Raw genomic sequence first — 19105 nt, 5'->3', positions numbered from 1 at the left:
TCGGGGTACCTCAGGTGGGTGGAACCACGCGGTATTTGTTCACTTGTGACTGGCTTGTGTCCTCCGGGCTCATCCACAATGGTCTTCCTTTTTAAGACTGAGCAATACTCCACTGTGTGGACGGACCACGTTTTGTTTATCCATTCATCCATGGATGGACACTTGAGTGCTGTCCACCTTTTCCTTTCGTGAACAGTTGCTGCTCTGAACAGAGGTGTGCAAATATCTGTTTGAGTCTCTCTGCCTTCAGTTCTTGGCCAGGCCTTCCTCAAGGCTGGGGCCCGAACCTGGCCCAGGGCTACTTCCAGCCCGTTCTGTCAGTTAGAACGGGGCTTGGGGCCAGACTAGATTCAGAGGGCCGGGACTGCGCGAGGCCGCGGCTCATTGGGTCCGCCACGGTAACCACCTGCCACAACCACTCTGGGAAAAGATCTCTGCAGAGAGGCCGGTGGGCCCGCTCGCACACACCCTCCAAGGCCTGGCTCCCCTCTCGGATGCCCCTGGATGCCCAGATGCCTGCGGCCCGGGCTTCCGGAGGCGAGGTTCTGCTGGAGAAGCTCAAGCCAGAGCAGGGCTGTCCCCTCCCTCCCAGAGGCTGCAGCGCTCACGGTCTATTTTGTATCGGTAGTGGCTGTGCCCCCTATTATATAATCTGTTATTCTGTGCCGCACCAGGCCCTGGTTACTTGTCAAAAGTTTCTAGAAGCCAGCTGTATCAGCTCCAGGCAACTGGGGGTGCTGCCTGTCCCTCATAGTATTAGTCACTCTGTACTTAGCTAAATTTAACTTTTTATCATCCAAATGATATTTTTGTGGGCTTGGAATTTTACATAATGCTACCAACTGCTGCGGGCTAAGAATTTCTCCTTTTTGTTGTGTGTGTGCGTGTGAGTGTGTGCATGTGTGTGCGTGTGCGCGCACGCGCTGGTTTTCTCCCCCGTGAACTTTTGCACACCCAAGGAAGTATTGTTCAGTTTCTCTTCCCTGGTCTGCCTTCCCAGGTCCGGGTTTCTTCCTCGGCCTCTGCTTTGCCTTTTGCCCCTGGGAGGAAAATTGCTCCTAACAGCTTTCTGATGGCGCTGTTAATGCTTCCTTCCTCACTTGAGGGCTCTCAACTTTGAAGGTCCTTGAGGGTTTCCCTGCTGCCTCCACAGTCTGGGATTCAGAGAAGGAAGCTCAGCTCCAGAGTACAGTGTCTGTCAAGAAAGCAGAGAGAAGGATCTGGAAGGAGGGTGTTGGGGGTGGGGCGGCAAGAAATAAGAAATCCAGAGACCCGTCCAAGGTGTGGGGTCCAAGATGCAGGCTCCTCCTTTGTGCATGTGGGAGGGCGCGTGTGGGGAGCTCAGCTGGGAGAAGTCAGAGCTGCAGGCGGGAGCAGGGAGATCTGGCATCTCCTTGGGGAGGGGCCTGGAGCGTGGAGCCTGACGCCGGGTGCGGGGACGCAGTGTAGCCGGTCTGACTTTCCTGAGCGCCGGCCACTCAGAAATGGTAGCACGCTGGGCCCAGGGGTCTTGTGTGTTCCACGCTGTAACTGTGCGTGGGAGGTGCCCGCCTCCATCTTCCAGATGGGGAAGCCGAGGACCGGGTCAGAGGGATGAGCAGCAGCCGAACCACAGCGCAGCAGACACTGAGCACTTACCGTGGGCCGGGCACGGTGCCTAGCGCTTGCTCTCCGGAGCTCCTCGGCTCTTGACAGCAGTTCTGTAATGTGGGTACCCATGTCAGCACTCTTTTATGGAGAAGGAAGCTGAGTCCCAGGGAGGTTAAGCACACAGGTTAAGTTGCTCGAGGCCACAGAGCTGAGAGATGGCAGAGCCCGCCACCCCCAGGCCTCCCCTCAGCCACCCAGCCGCCTCACCTCTTCTGTGCTCAGGTGCTTCAGATGGGACGTGCACTGGACCCTGGGCTGCTCTTTCTAAAGCATCTGAGGCTGACTCCAGCCTCCCTGGTTGCCGGGTTTCTCGTGTGTGCGTGCGTGTGTGTGCGTGTGTGTGTAGGCTGCCTCTGGGAGAATCAACCCAGAATTGGTATTGGCCTCTTGGCCTCTTGAGGCGAGGAGCTGGGACAAGACTGAAACTCATGCTCATCTTGCACCTTTTTTATCTTTTCAGAAATACAGATATATTGCTTGTTTTAAGTTATTTTATTAATACGTTAGGAACCCCTAGGTATAGATCCCAAAGAATTAAACACACCTGCACACAAAAGCTTGTCTGTGGGTGCTCATAGCAGCTCTGTTCACAATAGCCCCACAGTGGAAGCAACTCCAGTGGATGGATAAACAGAACATGGGATGTTCTTCCAGTAGACTATGACTTGGCCATAAGAAGGAAGGAAGCGCTGACCCCTGCTACAGCACAGATGACCCTGGAAAACACGATGCTCAGACACACAGAAGGCAACGTGTTGCACGCCCATTTGTATGGAACGCCCAGAACAGGCAAATCTATAGAGACAGAAACAGGTTGGCGTTGTCCAGGGTCTGGCGAGCGGGGACCTAGAGTGCGTGGTAAAAGGTATGGGTCTCTCTTCGGGGTTGAAAGAAGTGTTCTGGAACTAGAGAGCGCGGCTGGCCGTGCAGCTTTGTGAATGCGCTAAATGCGCCGAATTGTACACTTTAAAAGGGTGAACGTATGGCCTGCAGACTGTATCTCAATAACGAGGAGCCGTGCGTCAGGAAGGAAGGAAAGGCTGTGGCGGCCCGGCCTGGGCCAGCAGCCCGCGTGGTGGGCCGTGGTACCCCCCACCCTCCGCATCTGTCCGTCTGTGCATGCTCCTCTGCCTCCCGGTCTCCATGTCAACGGGGGATGGAAACCACGGTGTTTAACTTCAGTTACACCACCCACTCGTTTGGAACTTATGCCCGAGACATACAGACGTCTGGGCAAGCTAGTAGCTTGGCACCCCATCAAACCAGTATTCTTTAAGTGTTTGTTTGACATTTATTTAGTGGGGATGAGAAGAGACCGATATCCTATTAATAGAAGTTGTATAGAGAAACAGATTCACTTACTAATTCGTGTCCACTAACTGAAATCAGTGAGGGATCCGAGAAATTTTCAGGGAAGCCCTTCTGACTCCTCCAAAAGGTGGGTTTTATTCATTTATTTTTTCCCACACACACCCCCTCCCCCGGCCATTTTCCAAATCATTCAGGAGGCGTAATGAAGATTTAGCTTTTGAAACGTCAAGGAGAGGACCTAACGTGTAACAGGATGAGTATGGTTGATGATACTGTATTGTATAATTGAAATTCACTAAGAGGATAGAACTTAAGTGTTCTCCCCCTCCCCCCTCCCAAAAAAACGTAGCTCTATGAGGTGATGGATGTGCTAATTAACTCTATGGTGGGAACCCTCCCTGGTGTGTCAAATATCCTGTCTCATTCACTTTAAATACATCACTGGTTTGTCAATTATATCTCAATAAAACTGGGGAGAAAAACTTAAAGGCATAACATGTTTTCTTTCTGTTCCTGGTCATCAGCAACAAATACACCACCACATCTTATTTGGTTTCCGTACCCCGCCCCCCCCCAGACCACAACAACGACAGGTGTGCATGGAAGGTGCATGCAACAGCTCTCAGCAACGGCTTGTGTTTTATTGTGATTTCTCATCTTCCCTAAGGGATGGGCTGGTGGACTTTTTGCCTTTCGTGTGAGGGGTCATGGAGGAAACCTGGCAATATCTTCCGATTTCATTCCAGTGATGATTTGTGCCCCCCTCCCCTCCCACCTCCCCTAGAGGTTCCCCGAGGAGCCGACTCACTCCTTAAGCAGATCCTGCATTCACTTTTTGGACTTTAAATGCTTTTTTTGTCAGAAAAATGATTTCCCCACGGTGCACCTCTCTGTAAGGAGTGCGCGTTTTTCTCTCGCAGCCCCCGCAGATCTCATTCTGCCGGTTTGAGTCACAGTTGACCTTCTCACCCACCAGAGGTGTCCTGGTGGAGTGGAGGGGGGCCGACCTTCAGAATCCGGCTTGCCACTGACTGGTGTGTTACCATGGCAAAGGCCCTTCTCTCCCCGCAGGTTTCCTTACCTCTGAAAAGCGGGGGGGGGGGGGGTGGAGATGGGGGCGGTGGAGACTTACACTGACCTCACACTGAGTTTAGAGGTTTTGTGGTGGAAGCGAAGAAACAGAACGGAGAAACCACAGGGAGCCAGGGCGTGTGTGCATGCAGTGAGCTGTGGAATTCGGTGGAACGTAGAGGAGAGAAGCTGGAGCTCCCCCCTTCTCCCCCTCCCCTGCATGCCCAGCTGGGGGCGGGGGACCTGGGACCCCTGAGACATTTTGTGCGTTGCGGGTCCAAGCGTGTATATGGGGGTGTGGCTGTGGACAGGAGGGGCAGGTGCACGACCAAGACGGAGCCTCAACTCCTGCAGGCCCGGCCCGAAGAGGACTTTGCAGAATTGGCCGTGGCTCCTCTGGGAGTGTGGGCCTGCACTGCAGAGGGTGGGCGTGTGAAAAGCTGGTCTCCCCTGCTCGCAGCCACACCTCCCACTGCTGTGCCATCCCCAGTTAGATTCTCTCCCTCCTCTGAACTCTTACTGCCTGTGCCCTCATTTGGCACTTGATCACTTCTGCTGTCCCGAGCCTCCACGGAATGCCCCTCACTTTGCCTGTGCCTCTGTCCAGACCCTGCAGGCCTAGGTTGGTGTCCCTGGAGCCGCTGGGGCCTGGCCTCAGCTCTTGGCGGGGGTCTCTCTGGAGCTGAGGATTGGTTCCTAAAGAACCATGACTTCTACAGCCTGCAGTTGCAGCGGGTTGGTGGGGGGGCTGCCTTCTGGTCACGGTCAGGGGAAAGCCTCCCTGGCCGCTGCCCGCTACCTGGGCCCCGTATGAGGTCTGGCAAGTGCGTCAGACAAACAAGCATGTGTTGAGTTGCAAGTGTGGGCCATGGTGGGAGCCCCGGGTTGGGTGGCGGCTTTAGTGGTGCTTGTGAATTTTCTGATGTCTTGGAGGCTGATTGCACCCGGGACTCCCCAGAAATCCATTTCTCCACCTTTTCCATCATGTTGTGCGTGTTCATCTCTGGCCTCCGGATATCTGGCGGAGGTGGGTCTCCAGTTACACACCGCCCAACTGCCCGGACTTGATGGGAAGGAGAGAGTTGTCTGCATCACCCCGTGACGCTGCTCCTGACCCCGCCCCAGGCACCAGGATGCTCCCAGCTGGTGGCCAAGAGCTCTAGGCTGCCGTTCCCTACTTCTCTTCTGTTTGCCTTCCCTCTGCAGCCTGGGGTCCTGCAGTCCCATAGGTTGATAGGTGAAAAATCTCAGGGTTGAGGCCGAGCTGGGCTTCAGTGCTGAGAAAGCTCCTGTGTGCTGGGGGTGTGGGTCCTGGTTCTCTTCTGAAGCACAGGGAGCCCTGGGCAGTGTCGAGTGCATCAGCCTCTGGGACCGCATCCTGGACGGGTCCGTTTGTCGAGTGCAGACTCCTTCAGCCCAGCACCCCCTGTCCTCTCCCCTCGGCATAGCTAGGTTTCCTGTCTCTGGCGTTGCTCAGGATGAGGCCGGGCCCTGTCGATTTCCCAGCTGGGTGGCCCTGAGTGACCAGAGCAGCTGGTGTCTCACCTTCTTCCCCACTGGCTTCTCCCTGCAGGATGCTGACACGTGTGACCTGGTCCCCAACACCCTTCCGTGTGCCTAGCGAGTCGTCCCTCCTCCTGTGGCAGGACATCGAGGGAGCCTTCTCACACGGACCCACTGGTAAGGACCGCCCACTAGCTTTGGAGTTTGGGAGTGCAGGGGCTCTCTTGCTGTTTCCTCTTCCTTAAACATCTGACCTTATCTGATTAATGGGGTAGATTGTATTAATCGATCCTCCTTCTTGCAAATATTGATTGCTCTTCACTAAGTAGGTAGGACTGATGTTCTTTCCGTGGTTCTTTAAGATCCCAGATACGATACAACCCGTTTGGATGGCCCTTGTGAGTCTGTGCTGTACAGTATGCCCTGAGGGACCTCTCTTCTCTTCTCTTGGAGCCCTTGGCCCAGCCTGGGATCCCCACTCTCAGTAAACAGGGCAGGACAGGAGTTTCAGAGTTCCTAAGCCTTGGCAGTGGGCAGGGGCTTGGGTGCTGCCTCGCCACATTTCCCACAAGCCGTAGTCAGTGACACGGACCAAAACGTGCGTGTGTTTTCATGTAAGCATTTCCCTGGATGAGAAACTGAGTGGCTGGGCGGGGGGGGGGGGGGCATGGCATGTCTGAGGTCCTCCGGAGAGTTAGCGGTGGCCTAGGCGGGATCCCAGTGCTTAGCCTTTCTCTCCTGCCCTGGGTCCCCCTGGGCTTCTTGTCCATCTCATCCCATTTCCTGTCCCCAAGTCTCTGACACAGGCCTCGCCCTGTCCCCTTCTTGTCATGCCGAGGCCTTTGGTGGGTAGAGCAGGGAAAGTGGTGTTGCCTTCTCTTGTTCTAAACTCCAACACACCCCTCTCCCTGGACGCTCATCAGCCAGTCTGAACTTTGGGGACAAGGAGGATGGATGTTTGGGGTGAAGAGGCCGGGGGGTGACACTGGTGCTCCTCCCTGGACACAGTGTGAACACACTGGCTCTGTAAGCACACGGATCCATTAGGATCCCATTTTACACAAGGAAGCTGAGGCTCAGAGGTGGCAAGTGTCTGGCCCAAGGTCACACAGCTAGTCAGGGGTGGGCTTGGGATTGGACCCCAAGTCTAGACCCTGGAGCACATGGTATGGTTTTCCAAATATGGCCCTGGCTTCCCCAAAGGATGAGGCCCAGGCTCCGCCCTTCCTTGCTTGGGGCTCCAGGTAAGCCCCTTTCCGCCCCTGGGCCTCCCGTCCTTTCTGGGGAACAGGGCACAGCAGACGAGGCCTCCGCCGAGCGCCCCCCTCACTCCTGTGTTTCCATGTTGGCACCATGGGCTGTTTTCTCTGTAATTGCTCATTCTTTTCAGTTGCTGTAAAAAGGCCTCCAAGTGCTAAGAAGAGAGAGTGCTCTGTTGTATTTTTGTTTTGTTGTCTTGTTTTAATTCACTCTCCGGGAGTCTCAGAGCCTCAGTGCTGGGGTGGGTGTGGCGGAGGGCTGGCTGGGGACCGCAGGGCGCAGGAGGTCACCCTGGCCTTGGGGCCCTGGTGAGCACTCCTCTGTCCTGGAGGCCTGAGTTCTGACAACAGCAACTTTGCTTCCTGTTTCCTTTTCCACTGGAAGGCAGTTCTTTTCCTTCCGAACAACTGCATCCCCCAGTTACGGGGTTTTAGAGATGGTGGCCTTGTGTCCATCTTATCTGGGGGCCCCCACTTAGCCCCAAGTGTGCTCAGGAATTCCTCTGCTTTACTCATTTATCCCACGAACATTTACTGTGTCCCCAGGATAGACCAGGTGCCATGTTGGGGTTCCAGGCACGAAGCTGGGAACAGAAGAGGCAGGAGTCCCGCCCACGTGACGTTATACCCTGGTGTTGCCAGAAACTCACCCACGGTCTCACCTCTGCGTTGGCAGAGGGGAAGATCATGGTTGCCCCTACACGCCTCTGAGCTCCCCGTGGGAGTTTGTGGCCGTGACAGGCCTCCGGACCACTGGGCCCCGGCTGGCATGCGTTGGGAGGGTTGGGGAGAGGCAGGCCTTCCCCGCGGCTGAGAATGTGAAGTCTCTTCCTCATCTCCGAAAGGGCTTAAGGAGCAGGATCTATTTTTAGAGGAGCTCCTTGCTCCAAAGGAACAGGAGCCCTTCCTTCCAGGAGGTGGGGGTGGGGTGGGCGCAGGGCAGGGGTCAACTGGAGTGCCTCAGCTCAGTCTGGCTGTGTTCTGCATCTGCTCGGCCTGGACGCAGGGCCGTCCGCAGAGAGGGTCTGCCTGAAAGAGGGGGTCCCCGCCGGGGAGAGCATCTGCCCTCAGGCACCCACCCAACCCGGGTGGAAGGTGAAGATGTTTGCCGTTCTGAGCCGGGGCTCAGAGCTTCTAGCATTTGACGGCCCCCTCTGTGGGGAGGGTCTGCAGGCCCCGGCTCTGGGTCATCACTTCCTCCCTGACTCCCCCAGCTCTCGCAGGGAGGGGTGCTTCCTGCCATTGTCTCTGTGAGGTCTCAGCAAGGTCACTATCTCCTCCTGCGGAGGAAGAGAGCCGATGCCTCCGACAGGACCTCAGCCCACAGCAGCACTGACACACTTCCGTCCCCACCGCGCAGGCTGGCCTCCCAGCCTCCCCTCGGCCCAGGCTGGAGGCCCATGGCAGGGCGGGGGCTTCTCTCCTTCACCTGCAGAAGCTTAACCCTGCCTGCAGGCACCCCAGCTGCAGATGGGAGAGTTAGCGGCTCGGGGTTCCGGCCTGCGATGATTGGCATTTTGGATGGCTTAGCCAGAGTGGGAGGCTGCACCCATGAGCACGGAGGGGCAGGAGCTCACGGTCAGGAGGCAGGACTCCCAGACACTGAGTCATGTCCTACAGCAAAGATGCTGCCCGCTTCCTGCCTTCCTTTGCTGTTCCCCTGCCGTGTCTGGGAGAGAGCTGGGCGGGATCTGAGTCCCCCACCTGTCTCCCCACGACTTCCCGCAGCCATGTTTCTTTTTCTCGTGCGGCGCCTTGACACACAGCCCACGCTGCCCAGGACCTGGGCCAGCCACCCCCCCACCCCCCCGCCTGCGTGCAGAATGCCCTGCCGGCCTCTGGCTGTCCCGCCTCTCTGTTCTGCCGCATCTCAGGGGCCTCTCGGTGCCCAGTCCCTGGCTTTGCCTGTTGACTTAGGTGCTGCACTTCCTGAGAGTGTACTTTATTCTCAGCCAGGTGGAACAGTGCATTCCTCCAGCTTTGTTTCTGGTCCCTGCTCCCTGTCACCTGTTGAGGTTCGCACAGGATACCAGGGCTCTCAGAGAGCCGGGCTTGAGTGCGCTCCACTCACGCACTCCGGGATCGGCAGGGCCAGGGCGAGAAGCCGCCTCCGCCTCCTTGAGGCCGCGTGAGGCCAATGGCTCCGTCTTACCCACCCTGTCCCGGCTGGGGCTCCCCTGGAGCTCTGCCCACAGGCCCTCGGCACTGGCAGCCCCCCTTCCGGCTGCATCCTGCTCCCCGTTTCCCCATCTCGGCCTTCCCTCTGTTCTGAGGACGAGCCCACTGCTGGAGTCTCTTGTACTTCCCCATGGACGGTGTCCAGTGCCCTCACCGAGGCCATGTTTGTAACCTCATCTTGCCCTACAAGGAGGCACCTGGAAGCATTTGCTTATGAGCTGACCCTCAGACTTCCTGGGACCAGGTCCGGTCAGTGTTCTCTGGGTCATTTCCTTGCTTTGTTCCTCCACACATGTCCTGAGCTGCAAACCTGCCTAGAGAAATCACTTTGATTCCTGGAGACAGTGTCCAGAGCTTGGGATTCTCAGAAGGACTCCTGAGATGATGCCATTCAATCAAGCTGGAGGTTGTATGGCCCCAGACTGTTCGCTTTAGCAGCATGGTCCAACCTGCAGATGATCAAAATGTATCCATTCAATATATTGTAGTCAATGTATTCATTCAGTATTTAGCCAGTACCCACTATTCTGGGAGCTGGGTATAAAGGAATGATACAACATATAAAATCCGGGCCCTCCTGGGCATACACTCTAGTGCGGGAAGACACACAATAAACAAAGACTGTCAGATGGGGATTAATGCTACATAAATAAATAAGAAGGCCTCTCAAGTTGGGACAGTTAAGCAAAGGCCTGAAGGATGCAAAGGAGAGAGCCAGGAGCTTATCTCGAGGAGGAGCATCCAGGCGGGAGACAGCCTGTGCAAAGGCCCTGTGGCAGGAGCTTGTCCAGGATGTCCTAGAAACTGGAGGGAAGGAGGGAGGGGACAGGTAGCACAAGAAAGGGGTTGGAGAAGTAATGAAAGCCCACATCCCGCAGGGCCGTGCAAGTCTTATTGAGACTTTGACTCTGACCCCGAGCAGGATGCGGTGGTACCGAGGAGTTCGAGCATAGGAGAGCCAGGATCCCACTGAGCTTTAGAAGGAGGATTTCTGGCTAGGGTGCTGAGAATGGACTGGGTGGGGTGGAGGGAGGAAGCGGAGAGACCAACGGGGAGACCGTTGTCAGGGCCTGAGGTGGTGGACGCTGGGCCAGCCTGGCGGCGGTGGACGTGGTAAGGGAGGTGGTTTCCAGGCATGTCTTAAAGGTAGAGCCTAAAGGGATCGCTGAGGAATCAGGCGATCCCTGTTGTGTGGGCTTGTAGAGAACAGGCTCTCACTGACTTGGAAGGACTCAGGAGGTCAGCCTTTTCACTTAACCTGTGAGGAAACTGAGCCCCAGTAAAGGGAGTTATTGCCCAAAGTCACACAGCAATCTGGTTAGCGGCAGAGCCAAGACTCGGGCTTCCAGCCCCACGACCAGTGGTTTTGTAGCTGATCTGCCGGACGGCTCTGGGCGGGGGATGTGCAGGGATTTGAGGGCTCAGGGAAGAAGGACTGGCCCCAGACACTGCAGCTGAGCATGGGGTCATGGCAGACTCCACTGGCGAGCAGAAATTCGGGACTTTGTAAGCGGACAGTTCTGGGCACACTGGGCCTTCCACTGCGTTCTCTGGGCTGGTGTTTTGACCTCAGTCGGGCAGGGGTCTTGATGGGCACATCTGAGCTCTGGGGTAGATCAGCCAACGCTCCCATGCATTTTATTGAAGCCTTTTTTGAGCTTCTACCAAGTGCCAGGCCAGAGCTGAGATGTGCTTGCTCTCGAGGAGCTCACAGTTCAGGGGAGACAGACAAGTGAACCCAGATGCCCCTGTGACAGTGGGGAGCTGTCCACATGCAGGAGATCCAAGGTCAGGCACTGAGCAGCCTCTGCACCCTCCAAGATACCCCAGTGAACCCAAGCCAGACTCCATCCGCACACCGCGGGGGTCTGGTTAAGTCCCTGATCCATCTTATAAGAAAGGGGATCAGGAGGGTGGGCGGGGGCTGGGATCCCACTGCCCTACAGCTGTCACCTAAAGCAGGTTTCGCTTAAACAGTGAGGACCCAGCCGCACCCTGACCTTGATTATACTCACTGAGGGGCAACCTTGCACTTCACCGCTGGGACTGCTGTGTGCTTCTTTGTGAGCAGCTAACAGGCTGCTGACATTTTTTTTAGTTTGCAAGCCTCCTCTAATGGCCAGCTCTAAGTCACTTGCGGCCTTCGCGATACAGAGCAAGGCCTGTCAAGTTCCCAGCTCTGCATGGGATGATCTGGGTATCGTCTTTTTTTTTTTTTTTTTTAAGATTTTATTTATTTATTTGACAGAGGGTGAGCACAAGCAGGGGGAGCAGCAGAGGGAGAGAGAAAAGCTGGCTCTCCGCTGAGCAAGGAGCCCGATGCAGGGCTCGATCCCAGGACCCTGGGATCATGACCTGAGCTTATGGCAGACACGTAACCTAATTGAGCCACCCAAGCGCCCCGGGTGTCGTCTTTAGACTCCTTAGCGCGAAGGTTGCCTGGGGAAGGTAAAGAGATTTTGCTTTGGCTCCCTTTGGAGAAGCTGAATCTATTAAGGCCAAAGGGGGGAGATTCAGTTTGAATTTTCCTCCCGCCTTTTCACTTGCCCTGTCCCCATCACAACGAATGTACCAGTGAGGAATGACAACTTGGAAATTGCTTCCCCTGATTGATTTACGGGCCGTCTGCAGAAACAGTTCTCATTGCCCCGGGCTCTGGTCAGTGCCCTGGGACCCCAGGTGACCGTGGGGCAGGGCTAACAAGAACGTGGTGCCCGGAGGTGGGAGATCCGGCTGGACGCTGAAGAGAGGCGCGAGGCCCTGTGGGCTGGGTGTCTGGCCAGCTTCTGTCCTTTGGTTGGCGTCTTCCTCGGAGGCCAGAGGAGGGGGGAGGACGGCAATGAAACCCAGGCACATGCTCCCGAGTTCCGTCCTTCCCTACTGTGCGCTGCAGCCTGACATGGTATGCCAGGGATCTCCCCGCAGTCCTGCCGTGCTTCTCACGGTCAGACCCTCCTCTAGCGCAAGTGGGGTTCGGTGCAGTTCCCACACATAGCTGGTGAGGCTCAGGATTCACGCCTCCCCTCTGGGCTCCGTCTTCCCGAAGAAAGGGGGTTTGTTGGTCTGTTCTCAGCCAGCAGCTTTCTAGGAGGTGGGTTCCCAGACGGGAGGCACGGCCTGAGGTTGGGCCATCATTTAACCAACATGTATTAAGCACCTTCTGTATGCCTGAGCTGTGCTGTGTGTCAGAGGTAAACATAAATCCAAGTTGTGCTTTGAGGGGCTTGGAAGGAGAGCCTTGCCTCCCCTCTTCCCTCTAGCGGAGCTGAGCCTCCTTCACGTTCCAAATACTCTTGGGAAACACCGCGCACTCACTCCCCAGTGCTTTACCGTGAATAAGCTTATGAAAATGGAACCGAGCAGGTGAGGATGAGAGGAGAGGGCATCTCAGCAGGAGGGACAGCTCTTACATGACGGGTTGCCCCAGAGCCAGCCCGTCCCATGCTCCACTCCTGCCTCAAGGGGACATCTGAGGTCAGGGCCAGGTTTTCTTCAACCACTAAAGCATCTCGCAGAGATGGCCTAGATTTGGAGACTGACCAGAGGAAAGAGAGCAAATGAGAAAACCAGAGTAGAGCACCTCACACGGCACCTGGCACTTAGTAGGTGCTCATTAAATGAACATCCCTTGCCTGACACAAGCAATCAGAGTTGGCCACGGATCCCAGGGGTTGTGGCTGCCTGGGGACCGTGGCTGAGCCCCTCGTTGGCAGAGCCCTCTGATCCACATCTGTGTGGGGCTTGGGGCTTGCAAGTGAATGGTTCCTTCTGTCTCTGAGGCCAGGAAAGGCTTCTGGAACTGGGGACTCTGGAGCTACGGAGGCAGAGTTTGAAGGGGGTGTTTGAGGACACACTTGCCCCAGGTGAGGCAGCCCGAGTCCTCTCTCCTACCAAAGAATGGCCCATGCTGTGCTGGCCCCTAAGTCCTGTGTCTGACACAGGAAGCTGGGGACAGGCCTGGCTTGGAGAAGTGGCAAGCTGGCAGAATGCCACCGGGTGGTGACCAGGGCTGCCCAGCCTGCCCCTCCCACAGGCAGATGGGACTCCCCCTACTCTGTCTCCCCAAGTGCCCTGGGCTTATACTCCTCTGCTTTTGCCTAGCGTGGTGATTTTTTAGCAACTTGCCTGGGATATAATTTATATGGCATACAGCTCACCCATTTAAAATGTACAATTCAATGATATTTCATATCTTCCCAGACATATGCAACCGTAAGAAAATTTTAGAACATTTTTGTCACTCTGAAAAGAAACCCGTACCCCTTTGCTGTCACTCCCTTCCCACACCCCTGGCAGCCATTGGTGTGGTTTCTGTCCCTATGGATTTGCCTGCTCTGGACATTTCGTGTCATGAGATCAGACACTGTGTGGCCTTTAGTGACCGGATTCTCTCACGCTGTATCATGACTGCAGGGCTCATGCAGGTTGGGGCAGGTGTCCATGCCTCACTGTTCTTTTGGCCGAGTAATAGCCATTGTATGGATAGGTTTTGTTTATCCACTCATCCGTTGATGGACATTTACCTTTTTTCCCACCACAATCATTTTTTTTTTTTGCAATCACGAATAATCCCACTGTGAACATTCATGTACAGGTTTTTGTGTGGACTTCTGTTTCATTCCTCCTGAGTATGTACCTAGGAGTGGAGTCACTGGGTCCTAGGGTAACTCTGTCTTTCTCTAACATTTTGAGGAACTGCTAGACTTTTCCAAAGTGGCTGTCCCATTTTACAGAGCATTTTTTAAAAAAAAATAATGATAGACATAGAGAGTCGGGTAGTGTGGTGGTTAATGCAGACTCCAGAGCTAAAGTGCTGGGTTCAGATCCCGGCTGGGAGATGGGGCAGGTCCCTTCACCTCTCTGAGACTCAGTTTCCCCATCTATAAGATGGGGACGGTATTAGGACCTACTGCATGTTGCCATGGGAAGTAGACCAGTGACTTCTGTACAGTGCTCAGGAAGGGCTGTGTCTGTGTTAGCTGTTATCATTATTTTTCCCTAGACTGTGGGTGCTGGGCACATAGTAGGTGCTGGGCACACAGTAGGTGCTCTGTCAGGGATGTTTTGAAGGATATGGAATTTGCATTCAGGGTGCCCCCTTTTGTCTTCTTTTTTTTTTTTTTTTTTAAGATTTTATTTATTTGACAGAGAGAGACACAGCGAGAGAGGGAACACAAGCAGGGGGAGTGGGAGAGGGAGAAGCAGGCTTCCCGCGGAGCAGGGATCCTGATGCAGGGCTCGATCCCAGGACCCTGGGATCATGACCTGAGCCGAAGGCAGACGCTTAACGACTGAGCCACCCAGGTGCCCCCCCTTTTGTCTTCTGATCACCCCTGGGGAAAGCTCCCGTCAGCTCTCAGTGCCTTGTACCCTGCTAATCTCTTTCTTCACCCGGAGGGGCTGGCATAGGGCAGGGTGGGCCCTGAAGCAGCTCCAGCTCCAAGAGGCATGAAGCCCAGGCACACAGGGAGTCCTTGGAGTCAGGACTCGAGAGTCAGGAGTGGTTTGAGCAATTCAGAAGCTGCCGCGCTTGGGAGGCAAGACCCAACCCCATGGTGGTGCACCCTGCTCCTCTCTGCACCCTGGCTCCTGCCCTGCGACCAGCCATGAGGAAGGAGCCCAGATCCCCACCAGAAGCCCCACAGAGGACCAGCCCTGTGCTTGGAGGCATCCTCGGAAGCTTCCCCAGGCCCACCCGCACCGGGCCCCAGGCAGAGAGACAGGCCTGCTCCCTCCCCTGGCTGGAGCCCCTGCAGAGTGGAAGCTCCCCAGCCTGGCAGCACCAGCCCAGCACCTGCCCAGACAGAGAGGCAGAGTTAGAGAGCACCCAGGCCTGTCGTTTGCCCTGATTGCTGAAGGGAGTCCACAGGGTATGGGGTTCCATTCTTTAAAAGGTTTTTTTGGGTGGGCAAAAGGGAGTTAGGCCGTATAAAAGTCCACCAACACAGAGTTGAGACAAACCTTGGATTTCAAGTCCGACTCCATCACCAACTGCGGTGTTGTCTTGAGCAGGGGGTTCAGCTGCCTGGAGCCTTCATGTCTTCATCTGTGGAAGGGACAGGTTGTGACGTCTATCTTGTCTGCTGACTGCAGTTAAACAGTCCTGTGTAGGGTGCTCCGAGGGGAGCACCTGGCTCTCTGGTCACTCCACAAATGGGGATTCTTTCCCTTCTTGTGGGGAGGTGCTCCTGGGGAAACAGGGCCCTGGGCTCCCCTGGGGAGGCCCAGAATGGGCCAGGGCTCCTGGGAAGGAGGGAAGGGTAGTCAGACAAAAGTCAGGCCAGGAGCAAATAAATAAAATCTTTAAAAAAAAAAGGGGAGGGGGCGCCTGGGTGGCTCAGTTGGTTAAGTGACTGCTTTCGGCTCAGGTCATGATCCTGGAGTCCCTGGATCGAGTCCCGCATCAGGCTCCCTGCTCGGCAGGGTGCCTGCTTCTCCCTCTGACCCTCCCCCCTCTCATGTGCTCTCTCTCTCTCATTCTCTCTGTCTCAAATAAATAAATAAAATCTTTAAAAAAAAAAGAGTCAGGCCAGGGGCTAAAGATCTAGGCAGGGAGGAGGTGTCAGGGACCAGCCCGGAGTCCCTGTCAGAGGACACCCCGCTCAGGCCACAGATACAGCCGGTGAGTCTCCTCAATCTCATGTGCTCAAAGGCCCTGCTCCTGAGATCTGTGATAGGGCCCAGTGCCTTCTTAGCCTGACTCGATCTCACCACCCCTGACCCTGCACTCCTGCCCCTGGGACTTCTTGCCATTCCCCAGACATACCATGCACTGTGAGTACTAAAGCCACTGGCTCATGCTGGTCCATGTGCCCTTCCCCCTTCTCTCCTGGTAAATTCCTATGCATCCTTCAAAGCTCAACCAAAATGCCCCCTCTCCTATGAAATCAGGCAGTCAGCTGGTGCCTTTGCCTTCTCTCTGCTCCAGCCTCACTCTGTGCCCTTCCTCTGTTAATACACCAGGTGCTCCAATGAGTGCCTGTCCTTCATCCCAGAGGGCGAGTCCTTCTTCCAGGACACTGAAGCTGAGGAGCACCAGCAGCCCACCGGTTCCCCTAAGGTGCCTGCTTCTTCTTCCCCAATCAGCCAGGTTGTCTCTGAGTCGTCCTCCCTTCCAGGAGGGGGGAAGTGGCCAGGGAAGTGGGAGACCGTGTACGCGCTTCCACTATGAGCCGTGCTCTCGTGTCCAGGTGCGGGGTGGGGTGGGGAGGACGGGAGGGCGTGTCCCTGCGACCTTGGTGTGTGGGTGACCTGCTTTTTGTGAGCGTGTGTCCGGGAACCACAGAGCCCGCGTGCCCGCTCCCTTTGAGTCTCCCTTCTGTCTCTGAGCTGATTAACGTGCTGACGTCCGTCAGGAGCTCGCGTCACTTTTGGTCTCCCTGCAGCCCGGCAGCTGCGATGCGTTGCTTTGGACTTGTCCCCTGCATCGCAACGGAGGGCTGAGGCCTGCCGGGAGTGAGGGATTATGTGGTTCCCTTCTGGCTTCAGCTGCCTCGCCGGCCCGACCAGCTGTTCCTTGTTGCCCACTGCCAAGCGGCAGATGTGGGGGGCGAGGTCAGCCCGGGAGCTGGGGACCTGCCCATCATCTTCACGTGAATGTCTCCAAGGCTATTTCTGGCCTCGCCATTATCCCAACGGCTTTGGGGGATAAATATAGCCACGGATTGAAAAGCCCCAGTGGCAGGCAGGCAGGCGGTACATACTGGAGAGTGTGCGGACGGGGTGCTTGGCTATAAATAAGGCTGCTAGAACACCTCCACCAGCCGTGCGTGGAAAGACAGATTTCCTTGCCGACTCCCTCCCAAAGCCCACGTGTGCCTGGGGGCCCAGGCGGTGGAGGAGGGAGGAAGGGGGGCGCAGGTCTGTCGGGATGTTGCACAGAAGGGCTGGCTGCTGGAAGTAGCTAGCTCCCCTGTACCGCTCCCTAGAGTAGCTTATAAAGGGGGATGGCCAGTAGCCCCAGAGGGAATCCCAGGGATAACCGCATGGTGGGAGGGACGGTGTGTTGTGCTGAGAACCGTGGCCCAGTTCAGCATCCTCAGCCTGCTCCATCTCCCTCCCTGAGGCCCGGCTCCTGTTGCAGAGAGGCCCGCGGACAAGGGCTGGGCCCAGGTGGTCCTGGGGCGCAGGTGGCAACGTGGCTTTCTCGAGCTTCATGCCTGTCTTCCCCTCTGCTTCCTCCCTGCCTGGATCCAGCCTCCTGTCAAGGGCACAGCTTTGTTTATCTTCTGCTCCCCTGGTCCTCACCGCTCAGCCAAGAGAGTGACCCTCATCCAGGCTGGAGTTGCGGGGGAAGGGGTCCAGCTGCTCCCTGTCCCTTTTCCCTCCTCACTCCTGCCTTCCTGCGCAGGAGCAGGTACCTGGGGCTGGCGTTGAGCGAGGAACAGGACGCGTGCCCAAGAGATACTTCTCATGGACAAGGATAGAAGTCGGGAAACTGGCAAGAATCCTGTGAGCGCGCCGTGAATACAATATTGTTCCTGTGCCATCGCCAAGCCCGGGAAGTGGCTTCCTGTGAGCCCACTCCCGTCTGCGGCCTCGGTGAACAAAGGCCGAGAGCTGGGGCAGGCAGAGCCAGCGCAGGGAGAAGTCACACGTAGTGATACCGTCATCCAGCGTGCTTGCTGGCTGCAGATGGGGAGGGGGCAGCTGTCGCGAGGGTGCCCTGCCAGTCCTGCAGAGGAGGGGTCTGGGCCTCTGCCCCACAGCTATTCTGGAGCGGGCACTTGTGTGCAGATCCATCCTGAACCCCGAGTGTGGGCTGGGAGCTGAGACGAATCGGGTCTGGCCCCCACTCTCAGGAGCTCATCGGCCACTGGAGGGGACAGAGTCTGTACGTGCCTGTGGTGCCTGTGATACCCGCCTGTGGGGACAGGGCGGGGAGCCCAGGGAGGAAGCTCTCAGGGGCGCCAGCCAGTACTTGAGTTCACCCTGCACAATGCCCAGTTCACCCGCCAGCCGGGGTAGGGTTGGCGTAAGCGGGGAGGGCCTTCCCTGCAGAGGGAACAGCCTGCCCAAAGGCGTGGAGGCAGGAGGCACCGTGGGTCCCACTGTGAGTGTGGTGAGCAGGGCGTGCCGGGAGGCCAGGCTGAGCGGAGGGAAGGAGCAGGGTTCCAGGGGGGCGGGGGTTCGGGGGTCATGCGCTGGCTGACGAGTGTGGATGTCCTCTTGAGAGCCGAGGGGGAGCGTGGAGCGGAGCGGCTTTCATCCCAGGAATGTCACGCTCTGATGTGGGGATTAGAAAAGGCTTCCTCTGGCTTCGTGTGGATGACAGGTCGGAGGCGGGGGGAGGAGGGGGCAGGCTGATGGCAACATCACGACGTCTTGCTTTGTTGAGTGCATACCTGAAAGATGTGTGTGTGTGTGTGTTTTTAACCGAGCCTGGAAAACCAGGACGTACGTGTGGGTGCATGCCCGAGAAAGTAGGATTTCTCAAGATGGCAGTGCTGAGCTGCTGTCAGCAGGTGCGGACACCATGCCACCATCAGCTCCCCTTGTCACCAGAGGGGTGACTTTGTCCAGCAAGCTTGGCCGCTGCCAGTAGCCTGGGTCTGGAGCCAAGATAATTGACTCCCACAGGGGTCAGCCCCTGACCTGGGAGTTCTCTCTGACCCCGAGGTTGGTGTGTGGCTCTCAGCATCTCCCTGGGCAACCCCCTGCCCGCTACTTTTCCCTCCTCACCCGAGTGCCGAGTGAGTCCCAGCACCCCAAAAAAGAGATTACTCTAAGAGTGTTGTTTGACAGAAAGATAAACATGTTTGCTTGAGCCAACCGCAGGACCCAGGAGTTAATCTGGTCATGTAAATATTTTCATGTATTTATGATTCTGCGGGTGTATATTGATAGAAGAAAGGAGAGATGGCGTGGCCCTGATCTCGCCTTTAGGGAGAGGGTGTGATGTTTGCTACCATGTGCGTGAGTCAGAGGCCCCACGCTGCTCTGGAGCCCCAGTGTCTGCAGGGCCTGAGATCAGAGCCAGGAGCCTCCTGAAGGCCACGCAAGGCCCGTCCTTCAGTTTTCCAACAAGGCACGGAAGGAAACTGTTTCTCTACTCAGCGACCGTTTCTTTCTTTTTTTTTTTTAAGATTTATTTATTTGAGAGAGAGAAAGAACGAGTGGGGGGAGGGGCAGAA

At 56.3% G+C, this 19105-nt stretch overlaps 1 protein-coding gene across 3 annotated transcripts in view; it reads left to right on the top strand.

The window, feature by feature from the left end:
• The first annotated feature begins 5605 nt into the window (after positions 1-5605).
• Positions 5606-19105, top strand: part of PITPNM2 (phosphatidylinositol transfer protein membrane associated 2) — a 103270-nt gene continuing 89770 nt past the window's right edge. For 2 of the 3 annotated variants that reach the window (XM_021698484.2, XM_021698482.2), the window contains exon 1: positions 5647-5712. The gene's annotated coding sequence lies outside the window, so the exon portion shown is untranslated. Of the gene's footprint in view, positions 5713-19105 lie in introns of all 3 variants that reach the window. The other variant, XM_044921298.1, reaches the window with a different exon arrangement.

This window comes from Neomonachus schauinslandi, chromosome 14 (genome assembly GCF_002201575.2).
Source record: "Neomonachus schauinslandi chromosome 14, ASM220157v2, whole genome shotgun sequence".
Lineage (NCBI taxonomy): Eukaryota > Metazoa > Chordata > Mammalia > Carnivora > Phocidae > Neomonachus > Neomonachus schauinslandi.
This window is presented reverse-complemented; position numbering and strand designations above follow the sequence as displayed.